The sequence below is a fragment of the Tursiops truncatus genome, chromosome 5 (genome assembly GCF_011762595.2).
Source record: "Tursiops truncatus isolate mTurTru1 chromosome 5, mTurTru1.mat.Y, whole genome shotgun sequence".
Lineage (NCBI taxonomy): Eukaryota > Metazoa > Chordata > Mammalia > Artiodactyla > Delphinidae > Tursiops > Tursiops truncatus.
Window position 1 is genome coordinate 71,054,256 of NC_047038.1, and position 15,127 is coordinate 71,069,382.

A 15,127-nucleotide genomic window follows, 5' to 3' on the forward strand; every position below is an offset into this window, starting at 1 on the left:
CCCAGAGCCTAGAACAATGCCCCAGATAACTTGTTGACTACCTAGCCTAATATGTATGGGTGCAAGAGATTTTAGAAAATGAATAATTGGCCCTAACAGATTCATTGAAAAGTGTATTTGATCAAAAATGGATCTTCTTGAGGACAGAAATGTCAAATAGAGGCATCTTTTACAGTGTATTGACCTAAGAAATACTTGTGGACAAAATGATGTGGTCTTTTTTATATTTGCTTCAAATTATTCCAGGGAAAAAAAGGATTGACAAAAATCCTGATAATTGCTCCTGGAGACATGAAGGTGCACTGTGCTAGGCTCTCTACTTTTAAGTAATTTTGAAAATTTTCCAAACAATTTTTAAATGAAAAAGTAAAATGAATTTAGCAAAGGGGGAAGAAAAGATCTTCTTTTGGACCACTTTTGAGATTTTTCTGTGGCTATGGTGGACAACTAGTAATATCTGCTTCTTTCTAGGCTAAAGTCATCTAAGTTATACTCTGTAATTCTGGGGACCTCACTGGTCATTTAATCATGTGTTAGAGCAGATTTAACCTTGTTTCCTAAGTACAGTCCTGGCTTTGTCTGTAGCTTGTACCAGCTTTGGTCCCTCTAGTCATGGAGTTAGGTTGGATCCTTCGAGGTGGGACTTTGGTTCAGCCTACCCACTTCTAAAGGATGCACACCTTCCCACCTGCTTATCCCTACACCTCTACCGAAGTAGTGTGTGTGCTAGGTAAGAAGGAGGATGAGACTGTAGATGAGGGAGAACACCTTGAGGGAGAAAAACAAGGTAGCACATGGCACCAGGGGATGAGAAGAGGGGGTAGGCCTGAGAAAGGGGAAAAAAGGCAAAGTGGAAAGGCCTCAGAAATAACTTGGACCGACTTTGATATTCAGTCCAGGGTCAGCTTTGCCCAGAATTGGTCTGAAAAGATGCAGTTCCTAACTTATCTTCATGAGAAACCTTGCGTGAAAGTGGGGAAGGGGGGGAAGGAGGCTGGAGAGGACACTTTTTGTCCTGGGACGTGAGCTTTTTACCAGACAAGGAACACAGGGAAGCAGAGCATAGATTTCTCCTTCAATTCTAAGAACGTTGTAATCTCTGTGGCCCAGTGACCACACCGCCTTTCACCTGTCACCTACTCCAGGAAGCCAGGTCATGGTATAAGCCAAGCTCTACCCTGCGTGCTAAATAAATGTTATTTGGAAGTGGTCTGATCAAGTCTGGCCACACATGCATGTAGCTTCCAGCAGTGATCCTTCAGCTTTGGTGTGCAAAGGGATTTGTTAAAAATGCTGGCCAGTCCTCCCTCAGAGGTTCCGATTCATTAGATTGGATGTGGGGTCCAGGTGTCCACATCTTAACCCAGCACCACCAGTGATTCTGGCAAAGGGGATTCGTGGATCACTCTTTTATAAAATTGGCTTTTAGAAAATAATAGTAATAGTTACCGGTTACTAAATGTTCGCTATGAGCTAGGCATTGTGCTAATAGCTTATGTGTATTGTCTTTCTTAATCCTCGCAACAGCTCACCAGCTAGTCTGGTACCATCATTAGATGAGGATTTAGACTCAGAGGTGAGCTGTAATTTGTAAGTGGTGAATCCTGGACTTAAGTCCAACATCTCTGATTTCAAAGCCCCTTAAGTCAACATCTCTGATTGGACTGGGAATTCTCTGTAGATTCCCTGATACTTTGCTACTCAAATTATGGTCCTTGGAGGACATATCTCCTAGGAACTTGTTGGAAATGGAGGATCTCAGGTCCCGCCCCAGACCCTGGGAATCAGAATCTGTACTTTAACAAGATCTCCAGGTGATGTCTATACACAAAAGTTTGAGAAGTGCTATTCTCATTTATTTTATTTATTCATTTGTACCCCATCTCATGCCAAAATAAATTAGAGGCATGGTTTCCTATTACATAGATCATGGAAAGACCTTATATCTAGGCAATGTGATTTATATTGGTTTATGAGGTTTAATTCATCCAATCAACTAGATTTGGCTGAACCAGTTTTATTATTCTCACCCAGACTATTACAATTATCTCCTATTAGATTTATCTGCCTCCAGTCTCTCCCATCATTTATCCATTTTTGCAAACAAGTTTTTTTTCATAGCAGTGGAATATCTTATTGAAACAAAATGTTGCTGAAAGACCTACAATAATAAGATAAAGGTGCAGCTGCTCTAGTTGAAATGTGTTTTGTGTATGTGTTGGGGGGGAGGGGGGGTCCAGGCTCTGTCTTCTAACCTGCCGCCCCCACCCGCAGTTCTCTCAGCGGTTCTTCCTACCTTTGCGCTCTTTGCTGGTCTTTGATAGCCTCCGTTGGGCCCTATCTCATCCTTTTACATTTGTCTGTGAGTTGCAGAGATCTCAACTAACTCACCTTCGTACTCTCAGGGCCTGGAAAGCAGTGGGACAACAAGTTACATATTTCTTCCTTTCTTTTTTTTTTCTTTACTTGAAGTATAGTTGACTTACAATGTTGTGTTAGTTTCAGGTGCACAGCAAAGTGATTCGGATATATATTCTTTTTCATATTGTTTTCCATTATGGTTTATTACAGGATATTGAATATAGTTCCCTGTGCTATACAGTAGGTCCTTGTTGGATGTCTATTTTATATATAGTAGTGTGTATATTTTAATCCCAAACTCCTAATATATCCCTCCCTCCCCCCTTTTCCCTTTGGTAACCATACATTTGTTTTCTATGTCTGTGAGTCTATTTCCATTTTGTAAATAAGTTCACCTGTATCATTTTTTTTAGATTCCACATATAAGTGATATCATATGACATTTTTCTTTCTCTGTCTGACTTGCTTCACTTAGTATGATAATCTCTAGGTCCATTCATGTTGCTGCAAATGGCATTATTTCATTTTTTATGGCTGAGTAATATTCCATTGTATCAATATATATGCCACATCTTCTTTATCCATTCATCTGTCGATGGACACTTAGGTTGCTTCCATGTCTTGGCAATTGTAAATAGTGCTGCTATGAACATTGGGGTATTTCTTCCTTTTTAAATGGAGCAAACCAAAGAAAGCTACCTTGTATTTTAGATCCCATTTTCTTTCCATTGTTCAAGGTGACACTTAGACATACTCCTTTGAGTAAAAATAAAATAGAACATGCTCCTCAGGGCTCTAACTTACCATAAAGATTTTTCAAGTTCTAGTTTTTCTTTATGAACAAGAATTATTTATGTTGATTCCCTAAAGAAGCAGCACCAATTTATCATCCCAAGCATTTTCCATATGCGTGAGCTGCACATCAGAAATTTCTGTCTTTGTGCTAAACCTAGCAGTACACAGAGCCAGGCTTTTTAAACAGTAATTCATTAGTTTGCAAATAGGAAGTGACAAGAGGCAATTGATCTGTTTCAATTTGTTCTGGCAGGGTATAGCTTTTATTTCTTTGCCCCGTGGCCCCTTTTGATTTAGTATATGTATTTTCTAGAAAATTCTTGTCTTTTTTCTTTTTTTCAATTCAATGGGGAGCAAATTTTAGACTTTTAAATCACAGATGTAGACCTCTCAGTCTCAACCTCTACTTTCCTACTATAACTAAATATAGAAATTAGGCAATACCAATGTCTCCCTCCCCTGCCTGGCTCCATCTCAGCATTCTGCACAACCTTGTTTATTCTCTGTTTTCCCCTCCCCCCCAGAGATTTTAATTTTGTTAAAACATTTTTACTGCAGCTGTGACTCAAGCGCTCAGCTAGCTGCAGAAACACAGCGTCATTTAATATTCCAGCCCACAGCCCAGACAGTTTCACATCAGGTCATCTGGAGCAGAGCTGTTGTGACAGCTTTATGACAATGATTGGCAACACCCTGCTGCGGAAATCAGACAGCCTGGAAACCCACTAGTGCGCTCTGTGCGTATTTCCATTTTCACACCAGACTGCAGATCACAGCCAATTTAACCAAAGTGAGTGTGTGGTCACAAGATGACGGTATTACAGTAAAGCCACACTCTTGATTCCCTCTGTCTTGGTTGGATAAGACACATCCGTTCATTAACCCACAGCCCATTCATTCAGCTCTATTCAAAGTGGGCCTCTTTCAAGATGGGAACCACACAAAGGCATTGCTCAGGACACAAAACAGCACTAGCTTAGCTCCCGATGCTACAGACCTGTGTCTACTAGAGAAGGTAGACTTCAAAAACACATTACGGGTGGGGGCGGCCATGATGGTAACCTGGGGAACCAAAGAAGATGGTACCCTACTCACAGGCAGACGAAAGTCACGTTACAGGGCCTCACAGAGGAAGTGAGGTTTGAAGTGAATTTTGAGGGATGAACTGGCTATTACCAGATGAAGAAAACGAGCAGATGTATTTCTGGCTACGGAAACGCATGCATAAAGGTGAGAGACTGATGACGGCAGTGCCGTTAACTGAGGTCAAGAAGAGAGGACTGGGCTGGAGAGAATGAATTCTGCTTTATGCCATGTTTGCAGTATCTCTGATGGGTCTGGGGCTCAGAGGAGAGTTGGGGCTAGAAGTAGAGATTTGAGAGTCAGTCTCTACAGTTCAGGGCTAAAGGCAGGTGAATGAATGAAGTCATCTAAGAATGTGAGGAGTGAGAGGAAAAAAGAGCCCCTGACTGAATCCTAGGAACAGCAACATTTAAGGAGGTGACAAGGGACACACAAGAGAGGCTGAAGAAGAATATAGACGGAGTACAAAAATAGAAGTGTGTGGTGGAGAGAAGGCACTGTTTTTACAGAAACTGTCCCCCTCACTTTTTTTTTTTTTATAAATTTATTTATTTATTTTTGGCTGCATTGGGTCTTCGTTGCTGCACTCGGGCTTTCTCTAGTTGGGGCGAGCGGGGGTTACTCTTCCTTGCGGTGCGTGGGCTTCTCATTGCGGTAGCTTCTCTTGGCTCTAGGTGCACAGGCTTCAGTAGCTGTGCAACACAGGCTCAGTAGTTGTGGCGCACGGGCTTCGTTGCTCCGCGGCATGTGGGATCTTCCTGTACCCAGGGCTCAAGCTCGTGTCCCTTGCATTGGCAGGCAGATTCTTAACCACTGCACCACTAGAGAAGCCCATCTCTCCCTCACTTTTACATCCCTAGGACCAGATGTTCACCCAGATATCCGCTAAATGAATGATTTTACATATTATCCAGCTTAATCTTATCTAAAAATGAGAAAAGTAAAGCCGAAAGTTATGTAATTAAGATATTCTCTCTCTCATTTTCATTTTTGCTATGATGTGTCTAGGTATGGATTTATTTCTATTTACCCTTTTCAGGACTCATTATGCTTCTTGAGTCTGGAATCATGTCTTTTTTCAAGTCTAGAAAATCTTTAACTATTACATTTTGAAATATTACTTCTTCTGCCCCCATCTCCAGCCTCCACAAGTCCTTCTGGAATGCCCGTTAGATGTACATGGAGGTTTTCCATTACTCTGTTGTGGACTTATCTGTGCCTTTAAAAGGATGTTTGTTATCTTTTATGCAGAGTATCTGGGTGTTTTTTGTAAAAGAAAGATTTTCAGCTAGCCAAATCAATCATATTATCAGAAAGTGGAGGTAGGTGCGACAATTGCTATAAGTCTGACTGCTAATTTACATCTGTTCCCAGTTCTCTGTCTTAGACTTCAGACCCAAAGTCCATTTGCGTATTAGACTCCAACTGGATGATCCAAACATTCCTATACCCAACGTATTTAAAACCCGAGTCTCAAACTTGCTATTGAATACTTTGCCTGTGTTCTGTAGCTCAGTTAATGTTATTACCATCCACCCAGTCTTCCAAATTAAAACCTAATTTTGCTTTAAGTCATCTCTCTCGTTCACCACAATTGTATCTTTTCTCAATTTCCATGCTTATTTTCCAGGATAAGCTGCCATTACTTTCCATTGGCATTATCATAATAGCCTCCTAGCTTGACTCTCTCACTATTCTTTATGCCTATTCCTGTTCATTTACCCTAAGCTTCTGGAATTGTCTTTCTGAGTCTTGAATCTGGATATGTCATTTCCCTGCATAGAAAACTTAGCTGACTTACTGCTGTCCACAGAATAAAGTTCAAGATCTTTACATGGCAATAAAGGTCTTAGATACTTTACTACCCACCTTTCCACATCTTGTTTCCTGTCCTTGCCACTTTGTATACAATCTCTGTTCCTCTGAGGAAGTAATGTACCCATGGCTTTGTTCAAGCTCTTCTTCTCTGGAATGTCCTTCCCTTCCTTCACAGATTGAAAGTCTAAGCACTCATTGGTTAATGAGGCTTAGACTCCACAGCCAGAGTTTATCAGCACCATCTCTATTTGAACTTGAATATATACAGTTCATCACAATATGCTTTGCATTACAGTTAGCTGTATACATAGATGGAGCAGCAAGGTCCCTGAGAATATGACACAGATCATATGTCCACCTCTCTCATCCTACTGTCTCAAAAATTGTTGGGAGGGTCTTCCCTGGTGGCGCAGTGGTTGAGAGTCCTCCTGCTGATGCAGGGGACACGGGTTCGTGCCCCGGTCCGGGAAGATCCCACATGCGGCGGAGCGGCTGGGCCCGTGAGCCATGGCCGCCGAGCCTGTGCGTCCGGAGCCTGTGCTCCGCAATGGGAGAGGCCACAACAGTGAGAGGCCCACATACCACAAAAAAAAAAAAAAAAAAATTGGTGGGAGATTAATACACAGTTGTTGAATTGAGTTGTTATAATATTACAGGGGCTTCCCTGGTGGCGCAATGGTTAAGAATCCACCTGCCAATGCAGGGGACATGGGTTCAATCCCTGGTCTGGGAAGATCCCACGTGCCGCAGAACAACTAAGCCCATACACCACAACTACTGAGCCTGTGCTCTAGAGCCTGTGAGCCACAACTACTGAGCCTGTGAGCCACAACTACTGAGCCCACGTGCCACAACTACTGAAGCCTGCACACATAGAGCCCTGCTCTGCAACAAGAGAAGCCACCACAATGAGAAGCCCATGCACTGCAAGGAAGAGTAGCCCCCACTCACCACAACTAGAGAAAGCCCATGTGCAGCAACAAAGACCCAACGCAGCCAAAAATAAATGAATAATTTTTAAAAATACAATATTACAAATTTGTAATTTGTAAATTTGAAATTTTCAGAATCCATGTCTACTAATTATAGCCAATTCTAAAGGGTCTAGAGTAATAGGAGAAAACATATGTGTATATATATATATATATACACATACACACACACATATATACATATATGTGTCATATATATTCCAAAATATCAGATTTTTTGAAAAGTCACTTATATTTGATCAGTTAGGAGAGAGTCAAAACAAGTACAATAAAAATACTAGTACCAATTTTTAATCCCCTCATCTCCAGCCCCATACGTCCTCTCAGCATGAGTTTGCAGAAGCGGTGTGGGGGAAGTAGTGACCTTCTCTACTCTCCCCCAATCAATATTCTAGACAAAGTAGGGCAATGGATAGTAACGGCATACTGGAAAGCAGCATCCAGGGGTACTAATTCTCAGATCTATTGGATGGCAAGACTGATTCAATATTGAGAGTAAGAAAAGAACGTATGAAATATAAAATTATTAACAGACCTCAGTCTTTTCTTAGGAAAGAGAAACCAGCATTCACTGTTATTCCACCAGCACATATCACTACTTACCAAGGTTAAATGAGTAAGAGGTTGTTTTCATGATTTGCTTCTTGCGTAAGGGGCAAGATGCTTTAAATTATTCCAAGAGAAATCCAGCTTTAAAGAATGTTTCAAAATAACACTTTCTAAATTCAAAAATGTTAATTTTTTATGGAGTGCTGGAAAAAAATTTTTTAAACCAAATTCAAACTAATTAGTGGTGTCTAATTTTAATAAAACTTAAATTTCACTTTTGCTATTTATTGTGTTGTCTGGTTAACAAGAGGTAATCTTTCCATTGGGAGCTTTTAAAAATATCACTGGAGTTTTTCATGTTTAGATCAAATAAATTCTCAGTTTAATATCCTGCTAGAGCTCTGTAAGATACTGTTTATTTCTTTTCAGTTTATCAGATGACAAATGCCTCCTGATACAAGCCTTTATGCCATACAAAGACTGCTATGTGAAGTCCCCAGGAAAGTCTTCTATGTATCAAAAACACGTTGAAATATTAGAACTTCAAGAAAGCAACAGACTTCTCACCTTTCAGGTTAGTTGACAGTGATAGGAAAGTTAAAGAATAGGTGAAAACAAGGATGGGACTGGTTAAAGAATGGAAGATTAGCAGAGAAAAGAAAAAGAAAACAGTCTAAACAATCTTCTTCTGTAAAGCAAACCCCTATTATTAAATCACTGAGGAGGTGAGTAGAATACTGAGGGCCCCTCTGGTACAGACTTTGAGATAACATGCAAAGGAGGACCTGGATTAAATCAAATCTCAATTGATGCCTTCTGTAGGGACTAGGAAGTGTGCATTGAATCATGTGATTGGAGAGCAGAGCAGATGAGATAGTATTTTTACAAAGATGACTATTGGATGAGATCTGACGTGTTACCAGAGCCAGCAGGATGGGCTGGAAAAAGTCATGGGAGGCCACAAGGAATCAAAGCCTCAAACAATGTAGCAGAAGGAAGACGGATCAGCTCACATAACCAGGAAGGTGAGGAGTGTTGTTGGGAAGGACCAGAACAGGGATCCGGTGCTGCCTGCGTTTTCTCTCTTCACCTCTCATCTGCTTTATTTAGGATTTTATTTTTGGCTTTATTCTCCCAAGCTGGGTGGTTTTACAAAATGGAGCCATGGTTAGTATCAGTTTCTGGATTCACAACTTCCCAACTTCTTAACATGTGAAGAAAGGGCTTTCCCCTGTGACTTTCATTAAAAAAAAAAAAAAAAAAAAAATCATAGGGAAGGACCCTAATTGACCTGAGTTGGATCAATTTCCACCTTCTGGACCAGTCACTAAAGTTAAGAGGTTGGTTCCTGGAGTCACATCATATACACACTTTAACATTTACAAATTCAAGTCTGAGAGTTAAATGGGGGGAAAATAAGAGAGAGGGGGTGGTTGTGTGTGGGTGACAATGCCGGCCACTGAGTACAGTGGATGTGAGCCTGGAGAAGAGAATCTGCTGTGCGCGAGGTCCCAGTGCTTGTCATGGCCTGAGAACCTGGAGCAAAGGCCCAGAGGGTCATTTCATATAACCTGACCCTGAAATGCAAGCCGGCTACTTCATCTGGTAGTCAGCTGAAGAAACAGCCATCTGTTCCAAAACTGGGGGGACATGTCACTGCAGCCTTCATGAAAAAAAAGTATACTGTTATGGGTGTTTAAAGGATTTTCAAGGACAATTTTACCTGTAGTGAATTTCTCCTCACAAGCTGACATTAAAACCTACCCCCTGGGCTTCCCTGGTGGCGCAGTGGTTGAGAGTCCACCTGCCGATGCGGGGGACAGGGGTTCGTGCCCTGGTCCGGGAAGATCCCACATGCCACGGAACGACTGGGCCCGTGAGCCATGGCCGCTGAGCCTGCGCGTCCGGAGCCTGTGCTCCGCAATGGGAGAGGCCGCAACAGTGAGAGGCCCGCGTACCACAAACAAACAAACAAAACCTCAAAAAACATAAAACCTACCCCCTGCCTAGGATTGCTCCAAACTCTATTAAGATGCATCTGGGGGCCCATCCCTCAACCAGTCCCTGACAACTCAGAGGTGGGGTCCTTTAGGAAGGCAGTGGCTTCCATTTGGACTTTATGACAAGAGCTGTTGGACGTGCAATTCCCCCGCAAAGGAGGGTCTACCTTCCAGGAGAAGAGGGGAGGAGCACTGGGGAGCAAAACAATTGGGATCCACTACACTGGAGTGACTATGTGGCATAAGGGTTGAGTGTCTACAAACACCTTCCTCCACTTTGACATCTTGGAGTCCACCTCCCTCCTCTGGTCCTCATGGGGGCCTCCTTCATGGCTTCCTGGCCCTCTTTAGAGCCACTCTGTTAGCGTCTAATTAATATGCACTTCATTCCCAGACTACTGCCTGCTATAGTGTTTGTGTATGTCAATGGCTTCCTCCTGCTCTATGAGGCTGGAATTCAGCTACAGAACATGTTTAATTGGAAACTGCAGTGCTTCTCTCCACCTGGAACCAGGCCAAGTTCCTCAGCGGAGGAGGAGGGGCCTCGCTGTCTCCTCTTCATCAATCCCCAGGCAGCACCCCTAGCCTGAGACTAGCACCTCCCCTTTGTTCCCTGCGATTTGGAGGTTGCTTCCTAACCACGTGGAGCTCTTAGCCCCCAGAGACCACCGCTCCGTTTCAGTTTTCTAATCATCCTCTTTCTCCAGGTAAGGTTGCCTGATGAAATATTTGGGACATCTTTATACCAAAAACTTCATTGTTTATCTGATATTCAAACGTCACTGGGCAGCCTATATTTTTATTTGCTACATCTGGCAACTCTATCAGTAAGGCTTCCATAAATATGACCTCTGCCCGCCTGGTGCACCAGGCCACCCAGACATTCCTCAGCAGGTTTCAACGTGCCTACACGCACCAGGAGTGACAATCCAGGCTTAAAATATTCAGATTTTCATGCTGGTTACATAAATGTAGTACGGGTATCCCCCACTTTTCCAAAGTTCACTTTACACCACTTCACTTTTACGAAAGCCCTACCTATCAGTAGTACTTGTTTTCGCTAACCAAAAGAAATCCAGAGAGGATTTTCACTCTCAGGAGAAGAGAAAAGTGAAAATAGCGTGGGTTTTGCAGCAGCCATTATAGAGGCAGTGCGTGCCCCAAGCAGCGAGAGTGGCCCCGCCAGCTCCTTCCCGGGGAATGACACTCAGCATCTCAGCATCAGGCCGCCAGAGCTTTGAACTGTGTCAGCATCAGTGCTTTCTCTCCATTGACTTCGTACAACCGTTAGCAAGATGTGTCCTAAGGTAAGTGCTTCTTTGCTTTATGCCATTTTGGTTTATCAAAGGTTTCATAGGAAGCTCTGCTTTGGGAGAGTGGGGAAACCTTTAATGCAGGCCAGCATTTTAAGTATGGAATGCATTTTGGACACAGAAGATAGTCCCTCGTTATATCTGTCATTAGCTAGTTATGAAGTATGATTAACACTGTTAGAAATTGACATTTATCTGTAAAATAGGCTTAATTATATAAATCAGGCGTAATCACCGGGCCATGTTGCTTTTAGGTACAAACAAGCTGAGAGGAATATTCCTATCAACTCTCCCATTTGACAGCTTCTATTAAAAGAAAATCTTCCCGCTTCCTTTCAACGAAAGTGGCCAAATGTTATTGCAATTCAAGTTGCTTCAAGGAATTTAGAAAACCTACGTGTTTTATTACTTAAAACACAATAAATTACTATATACTCAATCTACTTGTTTGACAATTTCAGTTTCTTTGAGAGGGTGGTGCTGAGAGTAGAGATAAAGCAAGTATAAGAATGCAAAAATCATCCATCATCCAATATATTTTGAATACATTGGCCCAATCTTTTTGAATGCAAATATATAAATATTTTTAAAGAAATTGGGGCCAAACTGTACGTACATTCTGTTATATAATTTACTTTCTTCCTATCAGATTTTTAAGCTTTTTAATAGTGTATACTCTTCTATTATATGAATAAAGCATAATATACTCAACCAATTGCATATTGCTGAATATTTAGGTTTTTCTAACTTTTTTTCTGTTGCCACAGTCTTATTTTAGCTTCCTGCATAGATTGTCTGCAATTCAGATGATTTCTCTAAGTCAGCAGAGTGAGCATCTAATGTTTCTGCCTGCCCAAAATCCATTTTTCCTCTGTCTGTTAACAGCACCCAATATTCTGTTGGGGAATCCCTGGCCCAAATCTGAGTACATGTGTCTTGAGTGGGAATGAGACTACCCCCAAGTTCAAGGGAGAGCATTCCATCTTGTGGCTATAACAACTTTTTCAAGGATAGGCACAGTTCCCCTGCATGGGTCAAATTTATCCCAGGACTTTTTTTTTTTTTTTTTTTTGTGGTACGCAGGCCTCTCACTGTTGTGGCCTCTCCCGTTGCAGAGCACAGGCTCCGGACATGCAGGCTCAGCGGCATGGCTCACGGGCCCAGCCGCTCCACGGCATGTGGGATCTTCCCGGACGGGGGCACGAACCCATGTCCCCTGCATCAGCAGGCGGACTCTCAACCACTGCGCCACCAGGGAAGCCCTATCCCAGGACTTTTATGAAAATTATTGGGAAGTAAGCATTCTCATTCCATGGTTGGTTCTGAGCTGGTGGATATTTCTGGATTTGTCCAGCCCCCTAGGGAGAAAGGGAACATAAAAATGAAGATGACAGTGGAAAGCAGAGCTGAGAAATGGACAGAGACCCAGTCCTCACTATAACCTGGGAGCCAGCCACACCAGGAGATTTTTTCATTCTTGTGAGTCACTAAATTCCCTTTTTGGCTTAAACCAATTTGAGTCAGTGTTTCTGGCACCTTACTTGAAATAATCCTAATTAAAAAAAAAATGTCCATCAGAACTGTATTATCAAATTGCTTTCCCCAGAAGTTGTGTCGAATAACCCCTACCGTCAAAGCTGTGCTTCTATTGCATTTCCACCATTAAATGTTGTTACTTTGAGACACTATTTGACTTTTTTTGAAGTTTCATAGTTTATGTTTATTTAAATACTAGCGAGGTAAAACTTTTCCTATTTAATAAATAGAATGTAATTTGTCTATTGTAAATTGTATCTTTTGCCTATTTTTCTCTATCAACCTATGGCCTATGGATTGATTACATGATTTGCCCTTTGATACTTGTGGAATGTATTTTTCCTCTAGATTTTAAGCTTTAAAAAATAACGTTTACAAAAAAAAAAAATAACGTTTACATTTTTCTGATTATAAAATATATTTACAGAGGAATTTGGAAAACACAGTAAAACACAAAGAAGAAAATAAAAATCACTTTTAATACTACCACTCAGATATAATATACACTGGAGAAATTCCCTCTAAGTTTACATATATTTAATATACTTACTAGAATATAAGTGTATGTTAATATGTGTTTATAGCTTTTTAAATTGCTTTATCACTTAAGATTATGTCAACAAGGAATTCCTCCCTTGTCATTAAATATTCCTCAAAATGGGTCTTGGACCCTCTGAGAAAAGTCATGAACTCACATTTCAGGAAAAAAATGTACGTATATAGAGAAGTTGATACATTATTTCAGGAGGGTCACATATTCATCCTGGACCAGATTAGGAACTCTGGTTGTAAACACGATTCTTAGCATCTGCATAGCAGTCTTTTGTATTAGTACATTTGTATTTATTAATTTTTTTAATCGAAGTATAGTTGATTTACAATGTTTCAGGTGTACAGCAAAGTGATTCAGTTATATCTATATCTATATATCCATATATCTTCTTTTTCACATTCAATTTAAGCATTCAATGTAGCTCTCTTTTTTTTTTAATTCCCTGATTGTTTTCTTGGATAAACACCTAGAAATAGAATTGCTGGATCAAAGGAGATGCACGTTTTTAGGACTACTCTCATCAACACCAAGTTTTCTTCTAGAAAGTATACACCGCTAGCAGGATGAGAGGGTATGCAGTTGATAGTATCCTTGCCACCATAACATGATATAATTTATGTCAGTTTTTTCTGACAGTGGAAAAATGGCATCTATAGGGTTGGCCAAAAAGTTCGTTCGGGGCTTTCCATAACATCTTACGGAAAACCCGGACAAACTTTTTGGCCAATCCAATAGTCGCTTCAATTTAATTTCTTTGGTCTTTCCTTTTTGTGATCTTGTGTGTCTACTCATATCATTTGCCTTTTTCCCTATTGTATTGCTTGTTCTTGTTAATTTGTAAAACTGTTTTATAAATTAATGATACTAGCTCTTGGTTTTACATACGTTGCAAATATTTCTCTCATTTTATAATTTGCTTTTAGTTTTTTAAATGCTCTTCTGACAACACCAAAGGTAAAAATTCTTATATAGCCGTATCTACTGAGCTTCCCATTATGATTTCTTCTGTTACTTTTTTGCTTGGGAAGATTTTCCCTATCCAAAGATGAGATAAATACTAGCTAATATTTTTCTCCAGCATTTTGTTCCATCATTATTATTTCTTTAATCCATCTGGAATTAATTTTGGTGTACGCTGTGCAAGAAGGCTCTAAATTTATTTTCCCCCAAATGGCATATTTTCCATCTATGTTGTCATCTCTCCCTTCTATGTATTTTCTCCCTTCTGGGTGGGCCAGACTCTCCTTGGTGGCAGCAAGAGTAAAGGTAAGGCAATTGAGAAAGAGAAGTGACCCATGACAGCTTGCCAAAATCACCTCATCTGGAGAACTAGCTCTGTTTTCTAATCCTGGGATTTTCTCCTAAGTAGTGAAGGAGATCAGAAGGAAGAGGGGAGGCAAGAACATCTGCTTTATTTACAACAATCACACCAGGTGTGCAGGCCCCAAGAAGTCCTCAAGGCTGCAGGTTGAGCATGATCCTGCTGATTTACAACCCAAGCCCAATACTTTCTGATTTTTGCTCTTCACCCACTGCACAAATCACCTCCCATATCCCTCCCCAAACCCCAAGAGGAGCTAGTTGGATGAGTTGGCCTGCCTCTAACTATGGCTTACTTAATTTGATTGTGGATTTTAATATCATTAACACAAGGAGGGGGCAAATTGGAGTGGTGTCTGCAGAGTTGGGCTTCAGCTCATGCTCTGCCATTTGTGTTCTTGGCTTATCGCATCCTGTGGTTCAAAGAATGTAAAGGTTCCACAGTCCTCCTCCTTATCTTGTCTGTCCACATGTCTCCCCTGGATATACTCACTTAACCAAAGTATTTGGGTAGCATGTTTCTTTGTTTATCTGCACATAAGCCTAAATGAAAACTTGGAATATTTTTGGTCACATCCCACTTCCTTCAAAGCTCTACAGATATTAATGCATTGTTTTCTTGGGTTTATTGTTTTGGGGAAGTATGAGGGTATATTATTTTCTTAAATGCTTGCAGAAGCACTGCCCTCATGGAATGTATGGTCTGATGGTGAAGAAAGAAATTACTCATTTGTGATTGAGTGCAGTATTCTGTGAATTTAATCATATTTTTCATATTCTCTGTCATTTTTCTGAGATTTGGGGAGG

At 41.0% G+C, this 15,127-nt stretch overlaps 1 protein-coding gene across 1 annotated transcript in view; it reads left to right on the forward strand.

Moving 5' to 3' along the window:
- Positions 1 to 15,127, forward strand: part of SLC10A4 (solute carrier family 10 member 4) — a 63,774-nt gene that overhangs the window by 41,288 nt on the left and 7,359 nt on the right. The window contains exons 4-5 of the mRNA XM_004327939.4: positions 8,028 to 8,172; positions 8,421 to 8,623. The gene's annotated coding sequence lies outside the window, so the exon portion shown is untranslated. The remainder of the gene's footprint in view (positions 1 to 8,027; positions 8,173 to 8,420; positions 8,624 to 15,127) is intronic.